Source organism: Monodon monoceros, unplaced genomic scaffold, assembly GCF_005190385.1.
Source record: "Monodon monoceros isolate NGI ecotype Baffin Bay Population unplaced genomic scaffold, NGI_Narwhal_1 Super_Scaffold_9, whole genome shotgun sequence".
In the NCBI taxonomy this organism is placed as follows: Eukaryota; Metazoa; Chordata; class Mammalia; order Artiodactyla; family Monodontidae; genus Monodon; species Monodon monoceros.
The window spans coordinates 32,492,627-32,511,755 of NW_021703786.1; the positions used below are offsets into that span (position 1 = coordinate 32,492,627).

The 19,129-nt window shown below is 49.7% G+C and overlaps 1 long non-coding RNA gene across 1 annotated transcript in view; it reads left to right on the forward strand.

The window, feature by feature from the left end:
* The first annotated feature begins 11,093 nt into the window (after positions 1 to 11,093).
* LOC114889293 overlaps positions 11,094 to 19,129 on the forward strand; it is a 148,040-nt gene continuing 140,004 nt past the window's right edge. The window contains exon 1 of the long non-coding RNA XR_003792000.1: positions 11,094 to 11,567. This is a non-coding gene — a long non-coding RNA (uncharacterized LOC114889293). The remainder of the gene's footprint in view (positions 11,568 to 19,129) is intronic.

Consider the following 19,129-nt stretch of genomic DNA (forward strand, 5'->3'; position numbering starts at 1 on the left):
CTCTGTGCTCCAAGAGCTGTTCTATCAGCATGGAGTCAACAAGCTCTTTTGGCCTCTGGAGGCAGCCAGTGGAGCAACAGGCCAGAGGCTGGCGGGTGAAAGGCAAGTGGCCACAGTCCTTGGCAGGTGGTCCCCCCTATGTAGCTGCCCTCTCTCGATTCTGGAAACAACGGCTTCCCTTGTCCCTGCTGACTTAGCGGGGCTCCAGCCTCACCACTGTGGCTGGTCCTGAGGCTCTGCCCTCTCCCTTGCTGGTTTCCCTGAACCTTTTCCTTCCCATCCCCTTGTATGTAGTCCCTTTCTTAAGCTCTCTTCAGCCCCCCAGTTTGTCGGGCCATCTGGTTGCTGTTAGGACCCTGAATAATACAAAAATTAGGGTCAGAAGAGACACAGAATGTATCCTCTCTCTTTCTCACAGATGATATTACTGATGAACCGAGGCCTTCTAAGAAATGCGCACAGAAGCATTACAACTGAGAAGAGCTTTACGAGCGGACATTTCAGAAATTGTCAAGGTGTCCTTCATTCTTCTGAATGTTAATGTACTGGTTCTTCATCTCTTGCTTTTGAACATTTCTAGATTCTTCTCTGTCATATTGTATCTTCAACCGACTTACCCAGGTGACTTCAGACCTTCCTCTTAACACTAAGGGGAGTTGCTGTTCCAAGTTGAAGCCACGCCTTTTGATCAGCTTCTGCTTTCTTTCCTGCGGTGCCGACAGAGATGGACTTCTTTGCTATGATGGGTCACGGATAGTGGAGCCAGCATTACCTAAGCACAAGGGAATTCTGGGCAGGGGCAGTTGTCTTTTTCAAGTTTATTGAGACTTCTTCTAAAACTTAGGGAATCTTTTAGCTGGACGATTGTCTATAAGCATCAGTCTACTTTTTTTTTTTTTTTTTGCGGTACGCGGGCCTCTCACTGTTGTGGCCTCTCCCATTGCGGAGCACAGGCTCCGGACACGCAGGCTCAGCGGCCATGGCTCACGGGCCCAGCCGCTCCGCGGCATGTGGGATCTTCCCGGACCGGGGCACGAACCCGCGTCCCCCGCATCGGCAGGCAGACTCTCAACCACTGCGCCACCAGCGAAGCCCGCATCAGTCTACTTTTACTTTTAATTTTTTTTAATTTATTTTATTCAAGTATAGTATGATTTACAATGTTGTGTTAATTTCTGCTGTACAGCAAAGTGATTCAGAGATATATATATATATATATATATATATATATATATATATATATATATACACATTCTTTTTCATATTCTTTTCCATGATGGTTTAATTACAGGATATTGAATAGAGTTCCCTGTGCTCTACAGTAGGACCTTGTTGCTTATCCATCCTCTATGTAATAGTTTGCATCTGCTAATCCCAAACTGCCAATCCCTTCCTCCCCCACCTCCCCGCCCTCTTGGCAACGACAAGTCTGTTCTCCATGTCTGTGAGTCTGTTTCTGTTTCGTAGATAAGTTCATTTGTGTCACATTTTAGACTCCACATATAAGTGACGTCACATGGTGTTTGTCTTTGTCTGACGTACTTCACTTAGCATGATAATCTCTAGGTCCATCCATGTTGCTGCAAATGGCATTCTTTCATCCTTTTCTATGGTAGAGTAGTATTCTATTCTATATAGAGAGAGAGATCTCTCTATATATCGAATATATCACATCTTCTTTATCCATTCATCTGTCGATGGACATTTGGGTTGTTTCCATGTCTTGGCTATTGTGACTAGTGCTGCTGTGAGCATAGGGGTGAATGTATGTTTTTGAATTCGAGTTTTGTCTGGATATAGACCCAGGAGTGGGATTGCCCAGTCATATGGCAGCTCTATTTTTAGTGTTCTGAGGAACCTCCATTCAGTCTACTTTTCAATGCGTGCATGCACGCCATGCTGTTGTGGCTTTCCCGTCTTGATAGTTGCTGTGGCTGTCTTTATCACGACCTCTTAGCGCATGGTTTTGGGGCTGAACTTTAGCTGCAAGTGATAGACACCCAGCTGGAACTAGCATGGACCTAAAGAGGAATTGATTGGAAAGATTTGGGGGGCAAAATATAAACCCAAACGGAAGACTGAATTATCCAAGGCAGATTGGGAAGAATACAGTCTGTCCTCAGAACACGTGTGCTACTGTTTATGTCTGCAGGGTAGCTCTCTTCTCTCCTGTTGCAGGTCTGTTCTCTTCACGTGGTGGGAAGAGAAACTGTCCTCAGAGGAAGGGAGGAGTCCTAGGCAAATGAATATTCTTTCTGGGCGTTGTTAAACAGCAACTTATTTTAGAAACAAAGTAATGAGGATTAAAGAGACTTTACTAAGTTCCACAAGCACCATTTGACATATTCACAATTTAATAGATAGAAGCTATCAGTTAAGCAAATAAATAAATGGGGTAATGGCAGTGCCAGTGTAGGAATAACTCATTACTTTCTGACTGTGCCTGATAGGGTGGTGACTGAGGCAGTGTGATCATGGACCATCAGTGAGATGACATGGGTTCAAGCCACAGCTTGTGTGACCTTGGGCACGTCACTCCTTGTTTCCCTATCTCCCAAAGTGGGAACCATGGTACTTGTCACCTCGAAGTGTGGTACTTGTACCTTGAAGTGTGGACATGAAGTTTGAATGATATAATGTTTGTAAAAGGATGTCGCAAAGCCTCTTAGATTTTAAGATGCAAGAGGGGAGAAACCGATACATAAATACCAACACAGCCTCAGGTTTCTGTAGGCCATTTGCAGCTCACTGAGTTTCAAGGTCACCTTGCAAGATAAGGAGGGATAGGAAAAAGTCTCCCCACATTTGAGATGGAGTAAACAGGTCCAGAAAGGTCGAGTGACTTCACCAAGATCACAGCAGAGTCAGTGCCAGAGTGTGCTAGGCATTCCAACTTCAGCCCAGAGCAGTCAACATGACCGGTTAGTCACGGATGCCTTCTAGACGAGCGACACAAACCCCGACATAACTTACGAGTTTAAACAGTGATGACATGTACTTCTTCACATAGCAAGAGTTCTAGTGGTAGGACGGCTCCAGAGCCAGTGGGTTCAATAGATCAGTGGTGTCACTGGGGACCCTGCTTCTCTCATTTTAGCTCTCCCAGCCCCAGAGATGCCTTCACCCTAAGGCTGGTTGCTGGCATGGGTGCAGATGGCTGCTATTGGCAATTAAGTCTGTGTGCTTCCTTGTTCACAAAAGAAAAAAGGAAAAAGTCATCCGAGTGTGGAATATGTTTATACATATTCCATAGACAGCAATGATACACTGCTGTGTAAAGAACTACCCCAAAACTTAGTGGCTGAAAACGCACAAACATTGTACTCTATCTCACAGATTTGTAGGTCAGAATTTGAGCAAAGTTCAACTGAGCAGTTTTTCTGTCTCATGTGGCATCAGTGACAGCCATTCAGTGGTTTTCAGCTGGTGGATGGCTAGTCTTGGGGGGGTCCAAGGTAGCCTCACCCACATCTCTGACACTTGGCTGGAGATGTCTCAGTTGGGGTGGTCGGCCAGAGCACCGATGGTCTGGCCAGAGCACAGACGGTCTCTCCAAGGTGCTCTCAGATTACTCAGAATTTTCCACGGCGGCTCAAGGATGCCAAGAAGCTGAATGGCTTCTTATAATTTAGCTTCAGAAATCTGGGAATGTTACTTCTAGCACATGCTCTTGGGCACTAAAACAAGTCACTCGTCTCCAGCAACAAGGAGAGAGACTTAGATTCCACCTCTCAGTGGGAGGAGGACCGAAGCCTTTGTGGCCATCTTTGTGTGTTCTTTGGACTGATGGAGCAAGTTTCTGTCGTGTTCACCAGCCCCCTTTCCCAGAGCAGTCACAGTTGCCAGAGGATGACTGTGTCACCTGATCCCCTCAACACCCTTACATCCTTCCACCTGGAATTTCTTCACTAGAGCAATAGAGACCCATTGCTTCAGTTGCTCTGAAGTCTGGCCGGCAGAGAGGTAGGGGATGTCAGGAAAATCTACAGGTTGTAGGGTCAGAATAATTGGAGTTCAAAGCCAGTTCAAAGCCCGCCATGAGACCTTGGTCAAGGTCTTCGGTCCTCTCTAAACCGATTTTCTCATCTGTAAGGGAGGTAGGGTAACAATGGGCTCCGCCACTGGGGTTGGGGGACAGGCTTGGGTGTGCTTGTTGGCTGTTATTAGCTACCCCTCCTTTCTGCCGCTCTGCCCCTCAATCCGTCCAGCCCAGACTTTCAGAGTTGGTTGAGGCAAGTGAGGAGGTGATTTCAGAACCTCCAGCAAACAAAGCCTCAGTGTTCCCAGAAGAGGGCAGGTGTGTGTCTCCTCCTTCCTGAGGGGGGTGGTAGGAGCAGTGGGCGGGCCCGAGGCATTTTTCCAGCGCCGCTCAATCACATCTCCCACCCATCTGACCCCCTCCCTGGAGTGGAAGAAATGACGGAAAGGAGAATGGAGGGCATCTCAGGTGAAGGCCTGGACCAGTGCTTTGAGACGACTTGCATCACAAAACTTCTTGCAAAATCAGGGTAGGGCTTCCTGCTAACCCAAGGAGGACCGCAGGGCCAGTCAAACTCTGATTCCCCGCCACACACACCCGGGGACCCCTCCGTGCGATGCTGTATTTAATTTTGCTAGTTCTGTGAAGAGGAGAAGGCGTATTCTTAGATGGATCCCATTCCTTCTGTCACCTTGGGCCCGGGCGCCTGGGTGTCCGGGGCTTTCTGAAGCCGCTGCGTTGCCAGGGGAAGATGTGTGTTCTGGGTCAACGCAGGGGAAGATGTGTGTTCTGGGTCGAGCAGCTTCTTGCCGTCATGGGAGACGTGGAGGAGAACTGGCTGCTGCGTCTCACCTGGATGTTAGACTGTGTCACACCTGTTCTGATAATGTCCTTCTGATAATGCAGAAGAGGACAAGCTTTCTTTTCTTCCTGGTCATCTCCCTCACATGCACCTTTTCCCTGCATCTTAGCCTTTGCCTCAGCCACCTCTACATCATCCTTTAACCAGACTTCTCTGCTTTTAAAGCCAAAGTAGAGCCCAGCTCCTCCAGGAAGCCTTCTGTGGCTGCACAGGTGTGTGTGCGCCAGCAATGATCTAGTTTTAATCAGTTTTGTAACTTGTCCTTTCCTTGGAAAAGCCTCTCCAAGTCAGACTCTCGTTTTCCTCTATTATAGCCTCTTCTTTGTATCCTTGTTGGTTTCTTTATTTCTTATCACACTCTGCAAGTATTTAATTTGGTTATTCACTTATTTATTGTTTGTCTCCCCGCAAGGACAAGGACCTTGACTCTCAACTTTGCAATTATACCCCCAGTGCCTTGCATAGTGTCTGGTGCTTACTTGGTGACAAATAGTTGAATGAATGAATGATCAAATGAGTGAGTGGTCCCCAGTTCCATGCAGAGGCAGAAAACTACCAGCTTCCGTTCTTCGCAGCACTTCTCAGGCCGACACTATCTGTTTCTTTGGGGTTTTTTGTTGTTTTTTTTACAGCGGGGGGCCAGGTCCTGTGAGACCTGGCAAGCCATGGTGGCGATGTCACCATTTGAGCCCTGTTCTTTCTCTCTCTCTTTTTTTTTTTAATTTATTATTTATTTATTTTTGGCTGTGTCGGGTCTTAGTTGCGGCGCGCAGGCTTCTCTCTAGTTGTGGCGTGCGGGTTTTCTTTTCTCTAGTTGTGGCGCACAGGCTCCAGGGCACGCGGGCTCTGTAGTTTGCGTCACGCGGGCTCTCTAGTTGAGGTGCACAGGCTCAGTAGTTGGGGCGAGCCGTCTTAGCTGCCCCGCGGCATATGGGATCTTAGTTCCCTGACCAGGGATTGAACCTGCGTCCCCTGCATTGGAAGGTGGATCCTTTACCACTGGACCACCAGGGAAGTCCCGACGCTATCCTTTTTGTATGTGGTAACACCACCCACCTTAACCCCTCATGATGCCGTAAACCGTCAAAAATACTGACCGGCAGAATGGTGCTGGTGTGCAGGCACAGCCAATTAATTCTACCAGCTTGGGCAGCTGTAAGATCGCGCACTGGGTGGAGCTTTGTGGCTGAGATTCTGGGGGTTGACTCAGTACAATGTGGAGAATGAATACGTTTGTCCACTTGCCAGGACACCCTTTACCTGCCTTTCCCTTGTTACCGAGGTAAGCTTGTCAGCCAAATGTGGACGTAGGCCCTACTGAGGGTATTTTAAAAACATGATATGCTTCTTGACCCTAAGACAATACAATGTACTGGAGGAGCCAATAATGCAAATAATCAGTGATGAAAAAGAGCACATTGTCAATGTTGAATGAATGGCATGGATAACGGTGTAAAGCAAGTTCTGAGAAGTGAGCCATCACTGGAATGGGGCGGTAGGGAAGGCCAGCCCGGAGGAGCCTTGGAGGGCACGCCTGGCACGGGGCATGGCGTAGGGATGCCACTCAGTAAGGACAAGCCTGGCAAAGGCGGAGGAACATTCCAGGCAGGAAGAATGGGGTAAGTAATAGGTGGGAGGTTATGAGGACCCGAGCTAGGGTAGGAATAATGGTGGAAATCAGACATGTCCAAGCATGGAGGGCTCGGCTAAGGGATGGAGCAAAAGAATCAAAACGGATCCAAAGATTTCAACCCTGGTGTCTGGGAGACTTAGACAATCATAGGCACGAATAAAGAATCTAGAAAAGAAAACCAGTTTGTGGGTGGTGTCTTATTTTGAATTCTTCTCAAAGCAGATGTGTACTTGGGTGTAAGTCACTGATTTGGGAGTTTATCTTTGGAAGCACCTTGAAGGATGGGGGTGCGAAGAGTGAATCAGGAGCGGGGAAGTCAGTTAATGGTGGGTTAATGAGAGGTTATGCCTTGGGCATTCAGGGCTGAATCTTACTGGGGACCCTTTGAGCAACTGGGTAGAGTAAAATTCAGAATGGCCAAATCGAAGGAGGGAAAGGATGGGCTATTTATCCAACACCTCCCTTCCCTCGTGGCTTGAGGGTTTTCCTTGGAGGCGTTAAGCCCCTGGCACTTCTGAGATGCTCCTGCAGGGAGCTCGACAAGCCCCAGGAGCATACCGAGGAGCTGGTATTTACTGAGCGCTTGCTCTGTGCCAGGCACCATCCCAAGTGTTTTCCAGCTCTTAACTCATTTGTGCCTTGAAACAGCCCTATGAATTATCCCCATTCTACAGATGATGGCACTGAGGACAGATCCATCAGTACCCTGTTACTAGAAAGTACCAGAGCTGGGCTTTGAGCCTAGGATTTAGTCTGCTGAACCTGACGCTTTCTGGCCTCAAAGTGTACCTACTCTTAGGTAGATTTCCCCTTTTTGATGAGCAAAACAATGGAAACTTAGAGACTTTCCCAAAGTCATGACCCGCAGACCTGTGCCCTCATACCATGTGTTATGTGTGTTGATTGATGAAGACAAGGTGTCCGGCTTTGAGCACTCATGTCCCAAGCCAGTGCTTTATTCCCACCGTCACACTGACCGCTCTCTCCTGCACTGTGGTCCGTTTAGATCCACCACTTTGTCACCATTGCAGGTCACACTGACCCCCCTCTCCTGCACTGTGGTCCGTTTAGATCCACCACTTTGTCACCATTGCAGGACTGTTGGAGGCATCTCCTTTCGATAAGGGGGAGTAGAATGGGTGACGGAAGAGCATACGTGGGGCAGGGATGGGGCAGAAGGAAGGACCCGAGAGCAGTTGGAATCATGGGGTCACTAACATTTATTGGGCACCTGTCATAGGAAGGACACTGTGCTGGGTGCTTTCTACCTGTCCAGCCACGTTCTGACACCAGCTTGAGCAGGGCACCTACTCCTCCTGGAATAGACTCTGGTGCAGCAGGTACAGGTGTAAGAATATTCAGCCCTTGCTTCCCGGAAATTTATAGCCACGTTATCTGGAAGCATGGAGTAGGGTAGAGGTGTTTCTGAGAGATGCCTCTGGGTTTGAGCCCTGACTCTGCTCTTTGTTTGCTCCACGACATTAAGCAACTCGCTTAGCTGTTCCCCGCTTTGATTTTTCTTTTCTCTAAGATGAGATTAATAATAGCACCTACTGTTGGCATATTGAGAGATTGTATGACATGAGGCATCACAAATGTTCAGGACAGTGCCTGGCACATAGCAAGCTCCCAGAGAACGGAGAGCCTCAGCAACTATGACACTGGAATTGGCGCTACTGGTAAAAACAAGTGTACGCTGGTGCCAGGAACCCTACTGCAAGCACTACATCGAATTTCCAAATACCTCTGAAGCCCCTACTCTGTGCAACATTCTCAACGTTGGGGATAGGAGGATCGTGACAAAGAGGAATGAATGCCTGACCTCAAGAAACTTAGTCTAGAAAAGAGCACTTTGCTCGTTGGTTGAATGGAGTTCTCTCAGGTCATGGACATCCGGGAGGACTTCATGGAAGAGGTGGCATGTGAGCAGGCCTTGGAAGGCAGGTAGAAGATATGTACAGAGCTCCATAAGCAGAAGCAGTCCGGGGAGAGGAGGCACTTGGATCTACAGTGAGGACTAGAGAGAGCCGAGGTCGGCTTGGAAACAGCAAATATTCCAGTTGGCTTGGAGTACAGGGGGGGTTGTTGGATAAGGTCAGACCATAAAAGGCTTTTGATGCCAAGCTGTCAAGTTTACGTGTAATTTTGTGAGCAGTGAGGGGCTCCTGGAGGTATTCTTCCTCCACAATTTTTATTTATATGTACTTGAAATTTAACACCCTAATTCTGAATTTAATTTGGAAATGCAGAAGTCCAAGAATAGCCAAGCAACTGTTGAAGGAGAGTGGGTGAAATGTCCCACTGAATATTAAGATCTAAGAATTTTATAAGAATTAAAGTATGTGATGATGGCATGGAGTTAGAAAAAAATGGACCAATAACAGAACAGAGAACTATGAACCTGCTCCCAAAATGTGGAAACTTGATACATGAGAGAGTAGATACTGCAGTTTTTTACCACCTGCATGTGGGTGGATATTTATAAGGGTTGTGTGTGTGTATATATATATATATATATATGATTTTAATCTATTTTAGAATAGATTTACAGAACAGTTGCAAAGATAGTACAGAGAGTTCCCATATACCTCACACCTAGCTCCTCCTGTTATTAGCATCTTTTATTAGCATCTTACTTGCAACAGTGAATGAATCAATATTGATACATTATTATTGATTAGACTCTTGCTTTATTCAAATCTCCTTAGTTTTGATCTTACGTTCTTTTTCTGGTCCAGGGCCCCACTTTACATTTAGTCGCATATTTCCTTAGTCTCCTCTGGGCTGTGAACGTTTCTCACATAAGACTTTCCTTATTTTTGGTGACCTCGATAGCTTTGAGGGGGCACTGGTCAGGCATTTTGTAGAATGTCCCTGCACTGGAATTTTTCTCATGATTAGATGATAAGGGAGCACTCTGTGCCCTACCCACCCTCCACACTTTACTCTTGGAAGGAGAGCAGCCCTACCTTAAGGAGCCAGAAGTTGTGCTCTAGTTCCTTCAAGGCAGAATAAGCTACATGAATTTTATGTTCCCTCATATGTTTATTTATTCAATTATCTACGTATATCCGTGTGGAAACATGAATATTCGTTTTATACTTTGGGTTATAATCCTACACTATTGTACTTATTTTGTTGCTCAGATCCTTCCCCGACTTTGGCCATTAGGAGCTCTTTGAATTGGTTTCTGTATCCTTTCGATGTACCCCATCACTGTGTGGCGCGTGTGCATGCGCTTTCAGGCAGTCTTACTTTCTGGGGCTGTGAGATGCTCCTGGCTCATCTTGTATATTTCCTGCCTCAGTCCTAGAATCAGCCATTTCTCCAAGGAGCCCTGGTTCGTTTTATTGGACAGTGGTATTAGAAACAAACCACGGCTCTAGTGCTTATTGCTACTGGGGTATCGTTGCTTCTAGGACCTCTCAGCAGAGAGAGCAGGGAGATACACGGGTGCGTACTAACCCATGTGTATGCACATATCAATAAATACCCTGCAGGACTGTGAGACGATACATTTCTGTAGTTCTAAGCCACGCATTTGTACAGCAGTCCCAGGAAATTAACACAAGCCCCCCCCCCCCACCGCTTCAGCCTGTCCCCCTTCCTTCTTTTATACCCTCAGTGTTTCCTCATAGGCATGGCTCTCTTGCCCTCCTTTGTGGTTGCTTTGTGTTTGTGTCTTTTTGTTTGGCTACTTCCTCACCGTTCCTTCCAGAATGAGGTCAGACACCCGCCTTCTGGACACCTTGGCTGTTGCCCCCAGGCAGGGTTAGGTGCCCGTGGTCCATACAGCCTCTTTCACGTGCACGCAGTTATCACGATGCTGTTTCCTCCTCAGGCTTGAGTGAGCCCCTCTGGCTTGACTCCTGCTTTCCTGCGTCCAGTGTGTGCAGGTGGTGAATGAACGAGAGGCGGCTGCAGGAAGTGAAGCCTGACTGACCGGGCCGTGGGAGCTCCAGAATTTTAATCTAGGAGGGTCTCAGGGTGGCAAGTGGTTTGCCCAAGTGGAGCCTTGAAATCAAGTTTGCTTAGCACTTAGGGATGGGGAGATCAGGCCGCCCTGGAGGGTCACTTCCCTCTACGATCCAGTGGAAGCAGACACTAATATCCCGTCTCTGTGTCAGATGAAGAATCCGAGGCATACATGGTAATTCCAACGTGAAGGGCACACAGCTAGTTGGTGGCAGGCAGGGGTTGCAACTTAGCTGGGTTTGCCCGACTCCAGGGCTACTAAGGTTGGTCGTCCTGGGCAGAATTTAGCTTGGTGTGACCCACCTTATGCACAGAGGGCAGCCTAGACCTAACGGAGCTGGCAGTGAGGCTGGAATCCCAGCCTTGTCTCCGGAGTTAGGGCGCCGGGGAGGACAGCTGTTGGCGGGCGGACCCCAACCATTCCTACGCTGCTCTGCGTTTGTTGTGGCTGGAAGACGGAACTACATCTCCCAGGAAACAGTTCGTCCCGCTCCCCGCCCTCCCCGCCCCTCCCCGCCCCTCCCCGCCCCGGGCCCGGCTGCTATTTAAAGGCAGAATGGTCCGGCCGCGGGCAGAGCGCGGAGGTGGCGCGGGCGAGGCTGTGTGGTTGCGGGGCGTCACACCCCGTAACTGGCAGCCGCCGCTCGGTGCTTCTCACCTGAGCCTCTCTTGCCCGGCGGGCTCCCAGCCCCCGCCGCCCGGGCCCCGCGGACCTGCAAACCGCAGGCCCGGCGGATTTGCCCTTGGCGCTTTTCCGGGCTCGGCAGAGGGGTTCCCGGCTGGGATCGCTGGGGTCGCGCTGGCGATAAGCAGCGAAGAAAGGCGAGGCGCTGCTCTCCGAGCGCGAGGAGGCGGGGTGCGCTCGCCGGGGTCGCCGGGGCGCCGCTGGGGAACCCGGGCCAGCGAACCCAAGCGCGATTTCCGCGGGTCCCGGGCGCAGAGGCCGGGGCTGCCGGCGCTTTGGCCTTGGATGGAAAGTTGGGAATGGGGTAGGGGCCTCCGGACCCCCTAACGTGGATTACTTGGTGCGTCTCGGCCGGGCTCGGATGACCCACAACCTCGTCTCCATCCGTGGATTGATGCACATTCTACCTAACAGTCGAGTCCCTTACCTGTAGGTAAGTTGCCCCGCGATTCGGGGGAAGAGGGGGGGATTTCACCCCCTGCGTCGCTTTATGAAGGTCATGGGGTTCTGGGTTGAAATTTTTGTTCTTGTAATTGACATCTTTCCAGAGGTCATTTTAGCCATCCCTCTGCCTCCAAGCGGAGTCGATTCTCCCGGTGGCGGTGGTCATCGCCCATCCTGGGCGCTCTCGGTCATCTCCCTTTCCAACGCCTCCTGGCCGCTGGCTGCCCCGGGGGACAGAGCCCCAAGTTGGGGAGAGGTCCGCGTGCTGGGCGCATCCGCCCGACCCCCCATCGCGCTTACCTTCTCACCTTGTCGCCCTGCAGGGCCCGTTACCTCGAGAGCTGAGCCGCCTCGGTGAGCTCCCGCCGTCTGCCCACTGGCTACCCAGAATGCGATCGGGGCGCAGCGCTTGGAGCCCCTCTCGCCGGGGGGGTGGTGAATGTCCCTGGTCCCCGGTCCTGGCTGCTGGTGAGCGGCTTTACTGCAAGGACTGCGCCACCCATCAGGCGTCTTTCTGAACGGGTGGGAGGTAGCAGGCATTCGGTCCAGGGCGTACCCCCGCCCCCCGCCCCCCGCCGTCAGTGCAAATTGTTAATGGAAGAGGTTTCCCGGCCAGCGCGGGGAGGGGGCGTAGTCTTGAGTCCTGAACTGGAAGCAAGCTGCTTCTGAATCCATAGCCCCCTCCTATCCTCGTCCTTTTGTGTGGGCGCTGTTTGGAGCGGCGCCGTGCCTGTCACTGAGTAGGTGCAGAGTAGATGTCTGTTGAATGAATGAGCGAATCCGCCTTGATGTGCAGATAAACCAGGGGCCTCCTTTTCCTGCTCCCCCTTTGGCACTTGTCCTCCACTCTTTCCCCCGAAGATGGTTTCCTGGGGGTGCTTTCCCAGATATGGGGTTCCCTCCCCTCCCTCCAGCCCTGTTGGCAGTCTGTCTGTGATGATCCATTTCCTGCCCAGAAGTCCCTCCTGCATAGGACACTTCTGGAAGCTGTCACCGGTCTCCCTTGGACTGTGTGCAGGGTGCCAGTGCCTCCCGTGAGCACCTGCTTGGGAAGAGGGGGAGAGCCAGGCACCACAGGAAGAGAAAAGGTGATGTGTGTTGGTACCGCCCCTCCCCCAGGAGCCTGTGCCCTGGCCACACCCAGGTCCGTGGAACGGCCCACGTTGGTGCAGTATGTACCCTGTGGCCCTTCCTCACCTTCTCTGGGAGAGGAACTGTTGAAATTGTCCCACTGATGGCCGGAAGCCCCGCCTCTGCACCCCTTCTGATTTTAAAGGTAATCCGTGCCCTTTCTCTGTCTTTTATAGAAAACTACAAAAAAGAGCAAAAAACAGGAAAGGAAACAGCCAGTTCCCACAGTAATGCAGGCAATTTGACATATGTCCTCACTGCTGAAATCCTGCAAATATGTACAACCTTGTTTCCCGCTTCATTCCCCCTCGCTTTGTTTTTTTTTGAACATTTCCCCACATAATGACTGTATTCGCTGCAGGCATTGAATCATAGTTTGCGTGACAATTCTCCCATTGTTGGACACCAAGGTATTTCCAAATTTTTACCCTTTGAATTCATGCGTTGGTGAGTGTCTTTTGTACATAAGGATTTGCACATTCTGAATTGTTTCCTTTGGAAAATTCCCAGAAGTCACTCTCTTTGCTCTAAGTCAGTCATGTCTAAAATCAGAGGAGTGGCCCTCTTGGTAGACATTTACGAGGTGGGCTTGGAGGAAGATTGCACCACTTAGCCAGCAGATACTACCACGGCTGGGAGCCAGAATACAGTAGGAGCCCAGACAATGCTTACTGAGTGAATGCAGTTTTTGTTTCGTTTTGTTTTTCCTGAAGCAAAGAGTTGATCTGCATATTGGTTATGAGAGTAACTTGAAATTTGCCTTCAGGACTAGGGTCGAAATTATATTAGCAATGCCAGAGACTGAGATTTACTAGGAAGCTGTCCTTTTAAAAATTATTATTAACTTTTGATTTTGATAGAAATCTAGATTTACAGGAAAGTTGCGCAAATAGTACACGGAGTTCCCTTATACCTGTCACCCAGCTTCCCTATGTGGTAACATCTTATAGATCCTCAGTGAGATGATCAAAGTGGGGGATTAACATTGATAGAATACTTTGAACTAATCTCCAGGCCTTATTCAAATTTTTCCAGTTGTCCCACTAATGTCCTTTTGCTGGTCCGGGATCCATTTCAGGATCCTGCATGGCAGAAAGTGCTGTCTTGTGAAAAAGTGAACGTTGAGAGGGATTCAGCAGGCTGTCTACTTTAAAGACCACTTAACTGAGGCATGATTGACATACGGAAAGTTATACATGTTTCATGTCTGCAACTCGTGAGTTTGGCGATAAGTGTACGCTGTGAATCTGACACCACAGTCACCACAGTCTTTGTCGTAAGCATACCCATCACCTCCAAAAGTTTCCTTCCGCCCTCTTATTTATTATTTTACTATTTTTTGGCGACGAGAACACTTAGTGGACGCTCGCCCCTCTTAGCAAATGTTTAAGTGTACAATATAGGATCCTTAACGATAAGTGCTGTGCTACAGGAGGGCGCTAAAGCTTATTCATCTAGGCAGACGGTCTTTCTTCTGGAGATGGTTCAAAATTGAGAAGCCCATCCCATCTCCTTCCCCAGGTTAACTCACCCCCTCCTCACTGTTTACGGCCAGCAGGGCAGATGAGACCCTCCAGGGTGTTGAGGGGAGAGGACCCTTGACCATGAGTGGGAGAAGCATCTCCGTGTACCCTTCTCCTTCCTTCCGTGGACCTCCCCTGGGAATGAGTCGTTTAGTAGAAATCGGGTTGTAGCCTGATCTGTCCCAGCGTGCCTTGGGGGTGTGTGTGGGTGGAGGATGACATCCGGGTGCACGAGAGCCAGCTGTCAAGCCCCAAACCCGGCGGCGGCGAGTCCGGCGTGCCGCGCCTGTGACTCACGCCGCCTGAGCAGCAGGTGTGTCGGGCGCTAAGTGTGCAAACCCAGCAGAGGGAGCGTTCACTGGTGATCTGGGCAGATCTAAGGGAACACGGGTTTCCGCTCGTGCCTCAGTGTGGATTGAGGGTTTTGTCCAGCAATCTGGGGGGGGGGGGGGGGGTCCCCCTCTTCTTTAGGGCTGAGGAGAGCCAGCCTGGAGGGGTATTTGGAAGCCACTCATGTGGATGGAGGCTGGCCCAGCGTCTCTGCATAAGAGAGCACTTGTGTGAAGCTGAGGAAACTCACGAAAGAGGCCCTTCTCCTGCCGCCTGCAACAGAGACCCCAGTAGTCCAAACCTTCCACCGGCAATACACACGCAAACTCGGGCTGTCTTCTCCAGCTGGGGGTGGCTGCCCGCAGTTAGAGTGTAGGCGATGTTTGTTTGGGATGAGGAAGTTCTGAGGTTACTTAAATCTCAACCAACCAGACTTCTGTTGTCCAGATAGCGTTTCTCATCACTGTTAGGGTCTGGTCGCCTAGACTTGAGTTTTCTTATACTCCCAGCCTTCCTGTTATAGCTTGTAAACTGAAAGATATTCATCCTCTCTCTCTCTCTCTGTCTCTCTCTCTCTCCCTCCTTCCCTCTGTCCCCTGCCCTTTGTGCACTGGCACAGACGTTTTCTATCACCAGCCAGCTCCAGTTAGGATCATAACAGGAAGTGTCGGTGGGAGAGGGCTTGGGGGATGTTGTGACTAAACGGTCCTGGAACAGCCCTCTGTCTGCACCTGCCTTGTCCCTCTCCTCAGTGACTCCTCATGGGTCCTCCCTGCCCAGCTCTTCCCAGATCAGCGTGGACCCGCTTCAGCCAGCGTACTTGGAGCTGCTCCCCCAGCCCCCTGGCCTGCACCCTGTGGTTTGCATAAAAACGAAGTGCTTGGAGAATTTGGTAAAAATCTGAGTATTCTTAGCAGCCATCCCCACCCTCCCCCCACCTTTAGAGGTTCTGTTTTGGTACATGTCGGGGGTAGCACTCAGAAATGGGTATTTTTAACAAGCACCCCAGGCCATTTTAATACAGGTGGGCACTGTAAGAAACAGGGAATTGATTGACTTCTTGGCCGGCTAAAGCCAGAAATGAGCCTTTTCCCACTCATGCGTACCCAGCTGCAAAGCTTCTCTGTCCTCCACCTCCTCCAGGAAGTCTTCCCAGCTTGCCTCCACCTGGTCTGGCCCCCACATCTACTTACTTGTTTTGTTGGCACAGGTTGTGACATAGAAGTCTTGAAATCTGGTGCCCTTTGTACTCAGTGAAGACAGAAGTGGCTGCATCTGGGTGAACGATAAAGAACTGCCGTTCTGGGCTTTAGGTATAAGATCTGCAGCCTCTCCTCTGGGGTTTGTGAGTTCCCTGGGAGCCTGGGCAGCTTTAAGAGGCAGCTCCCTGGGACATTTGTGTGCCCAGGCAGACCCTGCTACTTCTCTTTCTGGCCAGCATCGTCCTAGGCAATGTCCACTGTCATCGTGGAACTGGTTGGGGTCCTCCACGTCTAGTCAGCACCCCCTTCATCACAGGATGGATGCACTCAGTTCATTTCACAAGAGGACAGGAATGGTCCTGGATAGATTTCCTCTATTTGAGCTATGCCATTGGCGAAAGACAGTCTGTTCGAAACCACTCCGGCTCCCTTGCTTTGCGGACTAGGTTTGTGCCTGGAAGAATATCTATACAAAAACCAATCTCGGTTGATCACATGATATGTGAAAGGCCTGGAGGAAATTTGTAAGCTACAGCAATGCTGAAGTGGCAAGTTTCTGTCAAAGAATTCTTTTGGTAACGTGAATCATCACCTCCTCCCGTATTTGGTGTGTTGGTACAGGTTTTTACACAGAAGTCTTGAAACCAGTTGCCTTCTGGGGGTGGTGAAAACAGAAGCAGCCGCATTCGGGCAAATGACAGAGGGACTGTGGTTCTGGGTCTCCGGAAATAAATCAGTCCCTCCCCTCGGGTCCGTGAGGCTCCCAGGTGTTTGGAAAACGCCTCTTATAGGGTCAGGTTTTAATGGTTTTCAGACCCGCCGCCTTTGCCTAAAGTGTGGGCCCTTGACCTCATTTCTCTTCAGCAGTTTCCTCCCCTTTCCTTTCACTGGTCTGAGAGCCCAGGCAGGACAGGGCGGGAGAGACCATCTCTGCCTGCCCAGCAGTTCCATCAGATAATCCGTTGGGGATTTCGGCTGTGCTTTCTGAGCCACCAATGGAGTATATTCCCTCTCCCTAATTATAGACGCATTTCCAATCCGTTGCTTCAGATTCCCTCGCTCGTTAATTCTGCAAATATTGGTGCCTGCTGGACGGTTCTTTATTTTTTTAAGATTTTTTTTTTTGATGCAGACCATTTTCAAAGTCTTTATTGAATTTGTTAACAATACTGCTTTTGTTTTCTGTTTTGGTCTTTTGGCCACGAGGCATGTGGGATCTTAGCTCCCTGATCAGGGATCGAACCCGCACCCCTGGCGCTGGACCGCCAGGGAAGTCCTTGGCTGGTTCTTTAGACACTGGTGCAATTGCTTCGGGTCAGCAGCTGGGCGGTAGCGCTCTTTGGGCCGGTGTTGTGCCTCAGGCTTGGAAAAGAAGGTGTCTGAGATGCTGACCTTTGGGGACAAATTCTTCAGCATGTGAGTGAAATCCTCAGGAGCTCTAAGTGACAGTGCTCGTTTCTGCCCTTGTACCTTCTTCACTTAACTAACTTTGGAAACATTTTTAACCATTCTTAATTATGGTAAGATGGACATAACACCAGTTTACCTTAACCATTTGTCAGTGTGTCAGTGGCATTATGTACTTTCACATTGCTGTGCTACCATCACCACCGTCCATCTCCAAAACTTCTTCATCGCCCCAAACTGAAACTCGGTGGCCGTGAAGCACTGACTCCCGCAGCCCCCAGCCCCTGGTAACTGCCATTCTATTTTCTGTCTCCATCATTTTGACAGCTGTAGGTATGTCCTGTAAGTGGAATCATACAATATGTGTCCTTCTGTGTCTGCTTTATTTCACATCATGTCCTCAGGCTTCACCCATGTTGTAGTGTGTGTCAGAATTCCTTCCATTTTAAGGCTGAATAGTTTTCCGTTTTATGTATACGTCATATTTTGTGTATCCATTAATCTGTTGTTGGACACTTGGGTGGCCTCTACTTCTTGGCCATGAATAATGATGCTCTGAACCCCTTGTAGGGGTACAAATATCTGTTTGGGTCCCTGCTTTCAGTTCTTTTGTGTATATACCCAGAGGTGGAATTGCTGGGTCACATGGTCATTTTACATTTAACTTTTTGAGGAACTGCCATACTGTTTTCCAACAGAAGCTGCAGCATTTTACATTCCCGCCAGCAAGGCACAAGGGTTGCAGTTTCTCCACATCCTTGACAGCCCTTTCCTTCCTCCCTCCCTCCCTCCCTCCCTCCCTCCCTTCCTTCCTTTTCTAGTAATAGTCACCATCCCAGTGGATGTGAATTGGCACTTAACTAATTTTAAATGCAAATTGACTAGGACGGTCAGATTTTTTCCCCCCAGTGTATACTCAGGGAGCCATTGGGATCTCCTTCTCACTTTGAGGAAGAATCTTCACTAAGAGCTAAGAGCCCAGGGAAGTAAGGAGCAGAGAGTTTACGTGGGGGGCCCTCAGCTTCGAGTCTGCTGCATCCATTCTTTCTAAATGAAAACGTTTGGTGATCTAGTGGGTTCCTTATGCCCCCATTATTTGCACTGGAGTTTTTCAAGTGCTTTTCTTTCCCTACCCCATCTGGTGCCACCCTCAACCTGCTGAAATGAGTGTCATCCACATTTTCCAGAAGAGGATGTTAAGGCACAGGTGAGGGAAATGACACAGCTAGATAACCACCCAGGACAGTGAGCCCCTACCCCTCACCTCCCACACCTGTGAAAAGTGACACTTTTTTTAGTGTTGGTGGGGGAGGGAGGGGGTGGGGTGGGCTGGGAAGACAGAGATGGGATTCATGATTTGAGAGAACTTCAGGGAGGATCCTCTCTCATGTCCTGCATGGTCAAATTGCATATATGAAGTTTGCTGAGTGTGGGTTTTTTTGGAAAAATAAATTGCTTTTCCATAGAACCCTTTGCTGTGTAGTCGAGTGTCCTAAGACACGTCCTTTTGAGCCTGGGGGTGAGATGTCAGATTTCTACGGCAGCTCTGACGGAGCCCTGGGTCGGCGCCTGGGTTACGATGAGCACCTCTGGTCTCCGGTTTTCTTCCCGAAGCCGTGAGTGAGCCCTGAAAGCTCTGTCTGACCCCATTTGTCATCCGACGTCCCAAGCACGTGTGTCCGGCCTCAGATTGGGCGTAGGGAAGGCACTGGCAGTAAGTGGTTTTATTGACCCCGGGGGCTGGGTGGTCTGCTCCCCAGCCGCAGGGCGGCTTTGCCTCTCTGGGCCTCTGCACCTTCCCCTACGCGGTGGGCGGAAGGTGACCTTGTGTCTCTGGAGCCACCATGAATGTGGTTCTTTTTCATAATTTTTTTTTTTTAATTTTTAAAATGAAGCAACGAGAAACAGAACTGCTATTCCTATGGCTGGGGTGACAGAACAGGATCGTCCCAAGCCAG